The following is a 14,863-nucleotide window of genomic DNA, read 5'->3' on the forward strand; positions in this document are numbered from 1 at the left end:
AGGAAGCCTTTGACATGGCAGCATAGCCAGATTTTAGTTTGCACGTATGTAATTTGATTCTAAAACAATAAAGAGAAATTAGGAAAATCGGCTTTGACTATGAGAAGTAAAATCCCTTCTCTGTGAACCTTTTGTAACTTTGCACATCACTAACAGATTCATGTATATGTACCCTTTTGTGGCATATAAAAGAGGCTTCTACACCTCAGTTATGTTTAATAATGAATGTTTTCATACTTTACCTTGCTCTAGTTATATCCAGGGGGCAGTCAAGTTAACTCAGTATCAGTGAGAGATGGCTCGGAGGTTAGAGCACTGGCTGCTCTTACACTGACAGGTTAGAGCTAGGGACCTGGGCACAGTTCCCAGTACATACACAGCAGCTTACAGCCATTCATATCCCCAGTTTCAGTGCTCTGTTGTCCTCTTCTGGCCTTTAAGGGCACTTCATGCACACAGTGCATGGACATAAGTTGTAGGTTATCTAAGATATAGTCAATCCAGTAATAAAATAGGGCTTCTTATCAGATAGTGATTCAGCTTGATTAAGTATGAATTTATATTCTGTGTTAGCTTGTTCAGTTAGTAAAGTTGCAGAAGTTCAGGGATGATGCATGGAAGAGCAAAAAGCTCTACATAGTTTAATTGGTAAAATCAAGGAGAAATGTTTTCACTAAGCCAATGATAAAAATTTGTTTTGTTTCCCAGAGATTTGCCTGAGTATTATGAACTTGAATTCTTAGTGTTTCTGTAAGACACTTCATTATTCCCCTAATATTGAACTACAGGCTCATTTTCCCTTAATTTGTGGCAGTTTTAGTAATACCCACTTTATAGAAGCACGGTTATTTGTAAAACATTCAAAACAGTTCCTGTAAGGCACAATGTGATCGACTTTGGCATAGCTGTCTAGGGGTAGGAAATGCAGTGAGAGGCAAAGAAGACCTCTGAGTTTCAGACCTGGAACTAGAAACTATCATACCCAGGTAACACATTAGAGCTGTGATTAAGCACTGGCACAGGAGTACAGAATAATCTACCACCTCATAGATGAGTGCCTGACAGACATGAATCTTAATTAACTTGAGTGCAAATCATGATGGATAAGTAGACAAAGCAGAAAAATGAGCAAATTGTATGCTTTGTCATCTCTCTCAGCAGAGATGTGATCCCCATTACCCATTAATCTGTTTATAGAGATTGGCAGATGACCAGACCATGAAACCCACAGAAATCACACAAGAATTAGCATCATCAGTTCCTTACTGTTAGGCCAGTGGGTGAGGACCAAGGCATAAGAGGAGGCAAATTCACCCACTGTCCCTGATTACAAGCCCTGCACAGAGATCCCGAAGCCACAGTTTGTATCCTGTCAATTCCAGCCCCAGCTGGAAAACTGAACTGGAAGGTCAAGCTGATTTGACTTAGGTTGCTGCAGGGGAAAATACTTATTGATGAGCAGCAATAGAAGCAGGGACAACCTGGCTCTATGAAACATGGGAGTCACTGCAGAAGGAGAGGTGAGTCTTGTCTCAGGACGTGGCTACCCTCTGAGATTACTCTTTGGAACACAAAGGCATTTCTTGTCTGTCATTTTCAGAGCTCAGACGCTATGCAGAATATATCACAAGGGACCGACCTATGTCCAGTTCTCTGAGCTCTTTGTAATGCTAAGTGTCTTCATTTGGATCAGATAGTTCAAGGAGTTCATGTGATTGTTTTGCCTGTGTGTGTGTGCCCCACATGTGTTGAGTGTTCAGATAGGCCAGATGATGTTGTAGGATCCTCTGGAGCTGGAGTTACAGATGGTTGTGATCTATCTACATGTGGATGCTAGAAATCCAACCCTGGTCCTTTGCAAGAGCAGTTAACGCTCTTAACTGCTGAGGCCCCTCTCCAACCCCTGAAGTTGTCTCCCTGATCTTAAGTGTCTATGTCTACATTTTTACAGAAACTCTGTACAGAAAATAATCCTCACGTTAAGTCATTGCTTTGGTCCTACAAACAGTGAATAGACTTCGCTTCTGTCTTCTGTTCACACAGTGTTTTAAAACTGAGTTTTGGAGATTGGAGGGGAGGTGTTCTTTGCCACTGCACAGCAGACAAGAGGTGGTGTCTGCTCTCCAGCTCTGATGACCTCGGGGCCTCCTGCTGCTGTAGATGGCAAGGGGTGAGGGTGGGGGAGGGCATCTCCCCCTTGCCCACACTGCTACACGGTCAAGTTGTGGGGTCAGCTCTCCACTGCTCACACTCACCCCTCAGTGTTGGCTCACCCACGCTCCTGTTACCAGAGTCAGCTCTATTGTGTTGCCCAGGTAAATGCAGGGCTTCCTCTCTAAGAGTCTGCAGCTGGTGAGGGCCAGGGCCAGCCCTTTTGCTTTCCTGACCCCAGGGCTAGGTCTCTTGCCTCCTGCAGGTGGTGAGGGGCGAGGAGGGAGGAGGATATCTCTCCATCATCCTGACTCACCAGCAGCTCCCACAATGTGCAGGGCCAGCTCTCCCACTCTCATGCCTCCGGGGCTGCTCTCCCACTCTCATGCCTCCAGGGCCAGCTCTCTCTCAAAAATGCCCAGGTGAGGGATGGGCCAGTTCTGCACAGCCCTCAGACATCATGTCTCCAGACAGCAGCCCAGATTAGGGACATCTGCTTGCCCTTTGGTGGTAACAGACACCTGCTGTTTCAGGACCTTGGACACATATGTAGCTTCTTGATGGTAACACAGGCCAGGACCCCACCATGGTCCCAAGTGACACCAATGGCTACTCTTACCAGGCTGTTCCTCATTACCTTCCAGTCTCCAGTTCTGCCTCTCTTCACTGTGCCCACATCCTTCTGTTTCTCTTTCTCTTCATTTCTCTACCACGTACATGCTCTTCTTAGTGGTGCTCAGGGTCTCTGAGTATCTGGAGTCTGCCCAGAGTGGCCCCAGGAGTGCTCTAGCCATCGGTGCGCTATGGCACTGGGCAGGAGTCATCTTGGGCATGGTCTGCCTCCTCCCCACCCCCTAGGCCTGTGCAGCACTAGACTGATGGTCCTCTCAGGCTCGCTCCTTGCTTGGCCTGCCTGAGTGGCCCCATGTGAAGGTCAGCTGTCTCAGGCTCACTCCTGCAAGGGCCCACGATCCCAGGCAGGTTCTTCTAGTCTCCCACTTGCTCCCCATCCTGGGAGCCCACCTGGGCCTGTGTGTTGCTTGACTGGTAATCGTGTCAGGCCAGCTCCCTGTCCAGGTCCCTGGTGCCATACTGATCATCATCTTAGGCTTCTCTTTTTCAGGGATGTTCATAGGTCAGAAGAGGGAACCTAGGTAGACCTAGCCTTTCTCCCCTCTGCCACCTACTGACACACACATGACACAGCAGTCACACCTGCAGTACCTCTAGGGGCAGCAGCACCTGCAACAGGAGGAGTTCTGTTTGGAGATGGAGAGTGGTGTGAGGGCAAATGTAAGCAAGATACAAAGCTAGATGAATGGAAATGTCATAATAAAACAATAAAAAACAAGAGAAATTATCAAAATAGTTTGAAAAGAATTCTATATGGTCTGATAGGCAGGCAGAGCATTAGAGAGACAATATCCAACGTTAGCCTTTGATCAGAGTACGCCTCAGTTACGTGGTCTTTATTGCACCACAAAGCTACCCCTGATGTGAAGACTTGTGCTTTTGCTTTGACACTTCCCTGGTGTGAGACTCTGGATTTGCTTGTAGTGAGAGAGCCACAGAAAGAAGCTAGAGTTGAAGGCTTGTCTTACAGTTTCTAGTATTGTGATAAAACACCACAGCCCAAATCAACTTGAGGAGGAAGGAAAGAAGGTGGCTGGGTATAGTGGGAGATACTCGCTTGCTCACATGAAACCTTTATGATGTGCGTGGCTCGTGTTTTGTGCTCTGTTACTTCGCCTCGTAACCGTGGCGGTGCACTCCTGAGAATGAAATGTAAATGAGCGAGTGGAACTAATGAAAGGCCGAGCGAGGCGTTCACTTTGCTTTTGGGCTCCTCATGCAAGGCTTCTGTTTGTTTGCTCAGTGGAGTTATACACCTTAGACATTCGGTTAGAGTCTTCTGGGCGTGGTACCTGAATGAGAGTTAGTGCAGAGCCTGTCATTAGGTCGCAGTTTCCTCTTGTCCTCATATAAATAGAACTGTCTTCTTTTCAAAGGCATCTCACTTGCTGGTGGCTTTTAAAGCAATTTTTTTTTCAGAATTGGACCAATAGGTGATTAAAATGAGCTGGTAGAGGCCCTTCCCTGTCCCTGGGATTTGCCAGGCGTACTGCTGTTCTGTTCCCTCAAAAGACAGGTGAGGCGCCCTTCCTATGTTGGAATGCAAATGACTGTGGCTCTTCCGAAGTTTGTGTTGGAAGTCTCTGCCTCCAAAAGCCTTCCATCTCCAGGACGTCAGTACTCTAGCTGGCCTCTCGGAGGTCAGCCAGAGCACAAGAGGCTGCAGGTCTTGCCCTCACCTGTTTGCTAAAAGCAGCTTTGTTGTGTCATATTTCACATGTTCTATAATCTGCTCGTCCAGTGTGTCCAGATCAGTATTTGGTGAGCATAGGGCTGTACAACCATTGCCACATGAGGAAACCTGTACCCTTCAGCTGCAGATCCACCCTTCTTGCCTCCATCCCTCCCAGCCTGCCTCAATCAGCATGGGTTTACAGGTTCCGGATGTTTTATATACACCCAACCATATGTGATCTGAGCTGGCTCCTTTCACTAGTGTAGTGCTCTCAGGTTCCGTACATGGCACCGTGTGTACTGTTCTCCACTGTTCCATGTGGCTGAGAAGTGTTCCACTAGTCATGGACTGCACTTTACCTGCTCAGTGGAGTGCTGGGGGGTTTCAATATTTTATCTATTGGGGCAATGCTGCCGTGGCCATGTGTATACTAGTTTTTTATGATATGTCTTGATTCTTCTAGTATCTGTGCACCTAGGAGTAGAGTTGCTAAACACTTCCTTGCTCAGCATGGCCACACAGTTTGGCGTTCTCACCAGCAGCACAGAGGGTTCCTCTGCCTCTGTGTCAACACTTACCTGGCTGTTGCCCTGTCCTCCTGGGTGTAGACTTCTCTCGGGGTCTTGATTAGCTTGTCTGTGTAACACATCCTTGTGCCTTTTGGACACAAGGTCTCTGATCAGATCTACGACTTGCAAACATTTCCTCCCATATTGTGAGCTTTGTTACCTTCTCATTTATAATTGCACAGAAAATTTGCATTTTGATGATGGCAGTTCGTCAGTTTCTTGGCCTTTGTTTCTTTGGGAGAGGATTTTGTACCAGTAAGATGGCACTGCTGCATGTAAGGTCTTACACTCCTGTTTGCTGCCAAAACATCTTAGGTCTGATTCTTGCTCAGTCCATTCCAAGTTCACTCTCTTTGTCTTGAGTTCCATTTCTCCCCTTTCCGGATGCCTAGCTGTCTGTGTGCTGTCTGCTGAGTACTCTTTCCTCCAAACGATGTTGATCACTGAAGCTCAAACTAGGTGGCCATTGGAATAGGGGTTTATTCCAGGTCTGTTCCATCGATGACATATCTGGCTTCACTATCTAGCCATATCTTTGTTGCACAATATGGAGCTGGTTAATCACAAAGCTTGGTGGTAAGCTGTGGAAGTAGGGTCAGGAGCCTTTGTTTTTTTTTTTTTTTTTTTGTCCCTGTCCAGGAGTACACCAGTCTCCATTCTCTGCGACTCTTCGTGGATGTGGTGCCATGTCTCTGTCCCTTGTTCTTTCCATGGTAGAGTCTGTACACGATGTGTATGTCAGAGTATGAATTGCCTCAGTAAAGGTCCTGTGTGCACCGAGTAAGAGGAAAAGATGACAGAGGTTCTAGAGATTAATCAGCTTGGTATTAAGCTATAAAGAAATGGTGAGAGTCAGTACAGGTATAATTACCCTTGTAAGAGGATTTATTACTGTAATGTAAAGTAAAATTTCAGATACACGAACCATCTGTAGCTGAGAAATAATATCACCTTTGTGTAGTTTGGTATTTTAAGTGATGTCAGTTTTCCCAGTTAAATTCTTTTAGATATTTTATAATCTTCCTTAAAACCAAGTCTTAGAAGAATCTTTGTGCTCTCATGCATAATCTGAAACTGGGGCCAGAGCCAGATGAGGTTAATTGATACCAACAAATAGGTTGAATTTGACTATCTGTAAATATTTTCACTTTTAAAACCAGGTAAGTTTTTTCTTTTTGTATCAAGTTTTTTAATAGAATTTCCCATCTATTTTTTTCCCTAAAGGAATTCCTATATATATAGTCCCTGTTATAAATGAAGTGTTTAGATTTGTTGTAATTTGACTCTTTGTCAAGTATTACTTTTCCTATACATGTTGCAAATTAAGTAGTGTTATTTCACTAACACCAAAAAAAAAAAAAAATCCCAAAACCCCCAAACAAAAAACCCCTCCTTCAAAAAAACAAACAAAAAACCTAGAAAATAGATCCAGAGGACAACTTTTGGGGTTATAAAAATACCAGTGTACTTACTTTTGGTGATAACAGTAAACAGAGCCAAAGAAAGGTAGAATAAATGTTAAGTATAGCAGTGCCTGTATGTGACACTGAGTGCCAGGCAGTGTGACCCCAAGTCCTGAGACAGGAAGCAGACAGAGGAGCCTCTTTCTTCCTGGATACTTGTGTCAGGCTGAGGTGCACAGAGGCAGCCCCAGGCAGCAGGGTGGAGAGGCAGATTGAACTCCAAGCCGAGGCAGTTAGAGGTTGAGGGAGTGTACTTGAGAGGAAGGAACACTCCAGAAAAGGGCTGCAGGCGCCTGCTGTCTGTCAGGCCTCTGGGCTCTGCAGCCACAGACACATGTGTTTAGGGCACACACTGATCGAGATAAGGCAGAGCCAGTCACTGAAGTGCTGCTGCTGTTCGAGAAAAATCCCCAGAGCCGGACGGAAGGCCAGTGTGACAATGAGGAGTCTTCTGTGCTGGTCCTAGGGCACTCAGTACATACTCGGAGTCCCTAGCTTAGCAGCAGGGCCAGACTATGCCTAGAGAAAGGAAGCATGAGGGAGGGCTGCAGGGAGGTAGAAATAATTTACAGCAGCCTGCCCTACACCCCAGATCCTACAGCACAACAGCAAACCCAGAAGACAACATTAACTTTATGACGTCGATATCCAATAAAAAATGACCAGTTACAGTACATGGCTGTGGCTCCAGCACTGAGGAGGCTGAGGCAGGAGGCTCATCTTGGACTACATAATAAGACCTTCCAAAACAGAACAAAACAAAACAGAAACATAAAACTAGTCATTCCAGGAAGCAGGAAAATATGACTCACAGCCAGGGTAAATCTGCACTGAGCAGTGACAATCCCAGCAATGTAAACAGCAGCCAGAAGTGCTGTTCCATAGAAAGTCAGCCTAAAATACCTAAAATACACAAGAAGATTCTTGTGGAGCGAGCGGCCTGGAATGAAAGGTTTGCCGTCTGCAGTGACAGCCAGAGTGGGATGCTCAGAGAGGTGGACACTGGCCTGTGAACTTGGGAGCAGAGCAGAAGGTGTGGATGTGGCGCAGAGAGAGCAGCCAGGAGGCACGGAGCACCAGGCTCAGGTGGCACAAGCAGCTGAGTTTCAGACATGGATGGTGTAGGTACACACGTGCAGGAGAGACTAATGGCCAAGAGAAGCGTTTTAAATAACAGCTTTACACACAGGCTTCATGCACAGGCTGCACATGCAGGCTGCACGCAGCACAGGAGCCCCACAGCACAAGCCTGTTGCCGGGAAGTCACTGCTTACTCTGTGTTCAGTGGGTGTCAGCCCAGTGAGTGACATCAGCAGCTTTCTCCACATGCCTCGTTCACAGTAGCTCTCCTCCTGTGTTCATACCCCCGGAGCTCTGACTGAACCAACTTCCTTTGATCCTTCGCCAAATCAGTTTTTCTTAGGTTTCCTTAAAATCTTTCCTTCCAAAGACTTTGTTATGCTTAGTCATAGCCCCGGAAGAATTGTAATTATCCTTAAATGAATGGTTTCTTAGTTCAGTGCTAAATTCCTTAATTTGCATTTTTTCCTGGTATGTAGGGAGGACTACCCCATCTCAGACAGTGTCATAAAATATTGAAAATTACCTGATTTAGGAAAACCCTTAACTTTTACGTGATTTTTTTTCAAGTATGAAATGTGTGCATGTGTATGTATGCATGTGTGTTATAACAGCAACCATTGGGTGAGCATCAAGTTTGAGTTCCTTTTGCATCTGGCGTCTGTATCATCATGGTGTCTTATATTTGTCAGGATGAGACACTTTGAGCAGAAAGTCTGCTAATATTACCTCTGTCAGTGCCACAGACTGAGAACGTGATGAGAACTGTGGAGTAGAGAGTGCACAGGTGCTGGTGAGGTGCTTGTGCTGGGTTTCAGGAACTTCACAGGTGAGCTAGGGAGCCGTGCATGTGTCATACACTGCCTTCATGTGTACATGTTGGCTGCATATTGAAAGTCCTCTCAGAAGCTACCTGTGGTTTTTAAAATAAGAACTCGTGTGTTTTTATCTGGAAGCCTTGAACCTTTGCTTAAATTCTCCTCAGTTTATATGTTTTTTTTTTATTTATTTATAAAAAGTTGTTCTTTCATGAGGTAAGTCTTACACATGTGTCTCCATTTCTTTTGTGTTGGATGATTTTTACTTCCTAGGAGCCAGCTTACTGTGCTTAAGTCTTCCACCATTCCTTAGGGGTCATTCTCTCAAGTAGAATTTGGGCTGGCTTTAAGGGCTACCATTCATACATGATGACTCTGAAGCATTGAGGTCCCACGAGGGTATAATGGAGCTGCAGACCTCCTTTTGCGTGGTGGGTCACCACTGGCATGCCAGTCTCGAGATTAGGATGCACAGTATATACACTTGAAAATGATGATAAACACATTTCTGGTTGGTGTGTTTACTGTTTCTTTACTGGTGTGTGTGTGTGTGTGTGTGTGTGTGTGTGTGTGTGTGTACACTGTTACTTGTTAGAACAGTGTGCTCTTGCACCAAGTTTTGCCATCTCCCCCACCTGTGTGCTGAGATTACTGACTGCATCAGGCCATGTCCCGTGGGCTGATTTGCATGCTCTATAACATTTGCACAGTGACAGAGCCACCTAGCGATGGACCTGCTGGAATGTATCCCAGAGTTGAAGAGAGGTGTGGCTAGAGATGGGAAGCCTCATGTGGGAAATAAAAAAAAAAAAAAAAAAAAAAAAAAAAAAAAAAAAAAAAAAAAAAAAAAAATCCCAGCAGTGTTGGACATGTGTGTACCAGCTTGCCTGTCTGTCTGCTGGAGCAGAGTGGTAGGCTGAGGCCTGTCTCGGAGACAGGTTCCCAAGCTTCTGTCTCCTGTGCCTGTCCTCAGGTGCCCTGGTTTTCTCTGTCCATCTTGCTGCCATGTCCCAGCCCCTTGCAGTCTCTCAGAGGAGGAGGCTGCTCCCTTCTCCCAGGCCCTTTCTGCAGGCTCTTCTTTGTCTCAGCACTCCCCAGCCACTCAGCCACTCTTGGTCAGAGCTTTGGCGTTTCCATCGAAGTATTCTTTGGAGTATCTTTGTTTTCTATCTGGTTCTACTCTGGCCATCTGTTTCCTATGGCCTGCCTCGATTGCATAAGCCTCAACTCCGTCCTAAGCTCTTCTGGGTATGTAGTTACGTGCTAGTGGGCAGATTTTTTGTGGCCGTGAACTAATAGAGAGCCACCTGCTTCTTCCTCCTGAAATGCTAAGATAACAGCACGTGCTTGCCTCTCCATAGCTTGGTCTTGAAGTTAAAGACAGGAGCAATAGCTCCTCTGTTTGGTGCTGTGTTTTCCCAGCTCAGTTCTGTGTAGTCAGGTCAGTGCTGAACTCGCCGAGTCCAGTATTGCCCCAAGGAGCTGACCTGTGATTAGACACCATGCACATACTATGCATGGGTGTGCAACAGTCAGTGTGTACTGTCAACTGTAGACAAGTTGGAATTAAGCCCAGGTAACAAAACAGAAATGACTAACAAAAAATAACATCTTAAAAATATTTTAACAGCTATCTTGCCTCATACAAAATCCTAACTTCAACAGAAAAAAATATATTAATGTTAATTCGGATTTTGGAGGGCTCGCCTTCACATTCCTCTCAGGCTAGTTTTTCCTCTTAGGTGTAAACACACAAGCTTGCATGGACTGAGTTCTAACACAGAATCCCCTTATTAGAGGTGCAGTGCATTTGTGTGAAGTTCTTGGTGGAAGGATAAGCTCCCTCTGAGGAAGAGAGGCTAGAGGTAGGCCTTTGCTTTGGTTGGTAGAAATAAGTGGGCCAGGCAGACTCTCACTTAAATCATAGTCAGTCTAGGTCTCCTCAACCTGGCTTTAGGCTGCTGCCTTATCCCTATTGATGTGCAAGTTAGGGTAGCAGAAGCTTTACTAGAGGTCTCAGGCCTAACACTGGCCTGGCAGTTAGCTCTGTGAGCTGTGGGCAGTCCATCCTTCTCTCCCATCCCTGTGGTGTCCCTCTAGCCAGTGGCCCTCAAACCACAGCCTGTAGTGAAGTGACTTTGCATGTCGGCCGTAGGGAGAACAGAAGCATCCTAGTGAGTTAGGCACAGGGTGGCCATGGGAGAGGCCGTGGTTTTTGGATTGAACCAGGACTCTAGTTCTGGTTTAGATGCTTAAGGCTAAGCATGTAGGCTATGCCATCAGCCCATCCCTATGGCTAAGAATCCTTCTGAGACTTCCAGAGTCCTTGGAGTGACCCAGGGGATCTTCAGCTAGGGGCCTGGTAGATGCCTGTCAGAAAACAGTGCTGGTGTGAGTATCAGACACTCACTGAATTGGCTGTCTGGGCAAAGGGTCTTTACTTAAAGTGGCCCTGAAGATTCTGCTAAAGATTAAATTCAGTTATGTGTGGCATTTGGCAGACTGTCTGGCAGATGGCCAGTACTCACTGTTTAATGACAGCAATTACACTGTCCTAATAAATCATTTTTTATGTGTAACCAATTACAGAGATGATTAAAAACACAGATATAAAGTCTTTTTATTGGTTTTAGCCATTGCCTTAATTTTGGGTCTTCCTGTGTCTGCCTCTTCCACAATGTGAATGGTGATCATGTTTCTCAGTCTCCATCCTGTTCCTACCACCTGTGCAATTGTTGTTGCATCCTTATCCTTATTTTTATTATTTATTCTTTAAAGGTCATTTTCCTAAGGATATTACCTTTGCTTATAAAGGGAATGGAAGTTGATTGTGACTGGAAGTAGAGAGCTGTAATAGTAAGTAGCCCAGACACTCTGTAACATGCTCCCTGATGGCCTTGGCATCAGGAAGGGCTGTGCACTGGTCTCTAAGGCTGCCCCAGAGCTGCTCAGGAATCCAAGTTCCTCTGCACTCAGCTCGTAGGGGAGCGGTAACCTTGGGAGCAGGAGAGTAGAGCTTGGCATTTAGATAAGAATTCAACACACCCTCTGTGACAGTCACCCAGGCAGTGCAGAGCCTTGGCCCATGGACTAGAAGCTCTGGCAAATGCTGTAATACATATTTCCAGTCATAACCCATACTTCCTAATTATAATTCTTATCAGGACACACCAAAATTTGTCTTTTAACATTAAAGTTGGGGTTCTGGTGCATAGTTCAGTTTGGGAGCCATTTCAAAACATTTCCTTGCCTATTTTAGACATTTTTGTACAACTGTAATTATCAGTCAGTTGAAAAATGAATTTTTAAATTTTGTAATTAATTTTTCTTTTTGAGAAAGGGTTTCACTGTATAGTCCACATTGGCCTTGGACTCGATAGAGTTCCTGCTAGCCTTGTATGACTGATATACCCAGTGGCTCTCCATTGAAGAAAAATGATTTAACCTTTCCCACCAGGCATCAGTTGTAAATAGTTTCATTGTTAGGGCTGTCACTGTGTGTCTACTTCCTCTTCTCCATGCTGGGATTTTGTCTGGTTTGAACTTGCACAAGTTCAAGGGTCTCAGTGCTGCTCCAGACCCTCTGAGTTGTTCTGTGCACCCATCCTGTGTGTCTAGAGGACAGCTTCCTTGGAGTCATCTACTGCCTTTGGCTCTTACAGTCTCTCTGTCTTCTCTTCCTCATAGGTCCTCGACTCCTTAAGGGAAGGGTTTGGTGAAGACAACCCATTTACGGCCAAGTGCTCCCAAGTCTCTCATTCTTTACACACTGTCTAGTTGTGGGTCCTTGTGCTAGTTTCCACCTACTGCAAGAAAAAGCTTCTCTGATAAAGGCTGAGCGAGGTACTGCCCTATAGGGATAGCAGTATCATTTTATTGCTATATTCCTTTAGCATACTGATTGTAGTAAGATTTCTTCTGTGGCCCATCCTCATTTAGGTTCAGGTTTGTGTCTGATAAGTGTTCCATCTTATGAAGTGGCCTTACAGCTAATCAGAGAGAGGTCTGTTACTCCCTTAACATATTCTTGCTGCTGTTGTACCATATATTTAACAAGCAGGTCTCTGCTGGAGGTTGCAGACTTTGAGGGTTTGAGGCTGGGTGATACTGATGATTTGATGACTACTTTTCTCTGTTGTGGAATATTTAAAAAGTTAACCTGCCATCTCTCCTGCCCCTCCGGTCCGTGGTCCCACTCTAGTACCGGTACTGGCTGGCCCAACACTATGTCCCGGCAGGGTCCTGCTTGGTGTGTTCTTACCGCTGAGCTACTCTCTCCCAGCTAGCGAGTTTATCTCTGCCATGCAATGCCCCCCACACCCCACAACCAACCATCTCAATGCCTAGTTACCCAGTAGAAACATGACTCTTAAAACTTAATTATCCAATCAGATTTATATAACAATAAGATCCCAATTTACAAGATGCAAATACAATAATTTCAGAGCCAACTGATAAAGCTTTAACCCAATTATTCTAACCTTGTGAAAATCTTAGGTACATGTGGCTGTTTAAAACCACGTGGGATCAAGATCATCTTCATGTTCATCTGCCTCCAAGTTGGCTTCTCTTCCTTTCCCTTCCTGCCACCTGTCTGTGTCCCCAACTCCTAGCTCCACCTCCCTTTTCCTGTCCAATCACAGGCCTGCTACTACTCTAATGTGATTGGACAGAGAAAAATCCTGCAACATTTCTCCTCTGGTAGCATGCGAAGTAACTTCCAGCACTGTGAATGCTACTTGAGGGGTGAACCTTCTAGTGGGCAATGGCTAGATTTTTCTGTGTTTAATGACTAAGTGGTGTCTTCAGCAACCAGGCCTTACCGTCAGGTTGTGGAGAGTTAACAGATAACCATGGTGATAGCCTATGATTTTTGCAGGGAGGGTGGAGGGTGCTTGCAGGCATTGTCTATGGGATCCCTTTGGCTAGTCACTCAAGAAATTGTGACTCGTTCCTGGTGCTGGAGGTTTTACCTGGTGTATGCTATCTAGTTAGGGCTGCATCTCCCATCATATAGTGTGATTCTGTCTTAGTTCCACATATACACACATGTGTATATATATATATATATATATATACACACACACACATATAAATACATATATATACATGTTTCTGTATATATGTTATATACATGAATATGTATATATGTATATATGTGTATATATATGTGTGTGTTTCTCTAATGGCATTTCAAAGGCCTTCCCTTTTATGCTGCTTTCCAGTCCCCCTCCCTGAAACTGACATTTACAATGGATGAAAATTTCTTTAAGAAAGAAAAGAAAAGAAAAAATGAAAGGACTACCCTCTCCCATATCCTCCATAGCAGGGACCTGTTTTGCTCTTACATCACACAGGGCAGGCACATGGGAGGCAGAGGAGAGGACTTCACACAGGTGAGCTACTGTGGTTGCTAGGGAACCAGGTGCCACTTAATTTTGAAGGACATGCTACACAGCTGTGAATGAAGGTAAAAACTGATGGGCTTCTGCAGAACCCCAGATGTTTCTGAACTTATCCCATTGTACTTCACTCAGGCTCCATTACAGTTCACACTGTGTGTCACAACCGAACTCTTTAGTCCCAGGTCTTTGAAGCTGTGTCTTGCTTTCTTTCTACACATTTTTCATTTAAAGACTACAAATCCCTTGGGCTGAGTTCAAGACATGCTTTTCTCTACTAGGCTCTAGTGTAAAGTGAAGGGCATTTAATAGGGTTTTCTATTAGAAGAAAATCTGTGTGGCTGTCAGGAGCTAGTGTAAGAAAGACACCTCACATTTGTGGGTTAAGACATCCATTTCAGGATGACTCCCATGAGCCTATCTGCTGTCCAATCCCAAAATGCTTGGTATCCATGGAAACATTCGCACCAGTCAGATGGACACATGAGCTCATCTCGCGTGTGCTGCTGCAGAGCGGCTTGGGATGCTTGTGGTTGCCTAACTGAAGTGATGCAAGTGCTTTTGAACTTAGCACTAGTATTTTTTTCCTAGATTTTTATATACACATGTTTTTAAAGACAAGAAGCCTGCTTGATACCTTTTGTCTGTTAAGTTTCACTTCTAAGCAAAGGCTCCTAAAATGAGTTGTTTCTCTTTGGTGGCTTTAAATTCAGTAATGACATACAGCAATTTGTTTACGATGCACACAGTTATTTATGCCTAATAAAACAGTTTTCTTCATAGTTCTTCCCCGAGTGTAGTTCTTGAAGTTTGTTGGATCTATTTGAAAATTTCAGCTGTCATTTCTTTGTGGGTTTTCCTGTGCTTTGAACTCTGGCAATACAGACGCTAGATCTTGGTGATGCAGATTGCAGAGCCTTCAACCCTCTTCCCATCGCTCTCATTCAGCTTGGATGGTTTCTACTGTGTGTATAAAGTCTGTTCACCTTTTCATCTGCCCTGTCTAGTCTGCCCTGTCTAGTCTACCATGTGTAATCTGTCCTGTCTAGTCTACCATGTGTAGTCTGTCCTG

At 44.9% G+C, this 14,863-nt stretch overlaps 1 protein-coding gene and 1 pseudogene across 2 annotated transcripts in view; one reads left to right on the top strand and one right to left on the bottom strand.

Moving 5' to 3' along the window:
• Window positions 1-14,863, top strand: part of Map3k4 (mitogen-activated protein kinase kinase kinase 4) — an 87,342-nt gene that overhangs the window by 15,037 nt on the left and 57,442 nt on the right. The window lies entirely within an intron of this gene.
• Window positions 3,284-3,388, bottom strand: LOC116079451 (annotated as a pseudogene).

Source organism: Mastomys coucha, unplaced genomic scaffold (genome assembly GCF_008632895.1).
Source record: "Mastomys coucha isolate ucsf_1 unplaced genomic scaffold, UCSF_Mcou_1 pScaffold5, whole genome shotgun sequence".
NCBI classification, from domain to species: domain Eukaryota; kingdom Metazoa; phylum Chordata; class Mammalia; order Rodentia; family Muridae; genus Mastomys; species Mastomys coucha.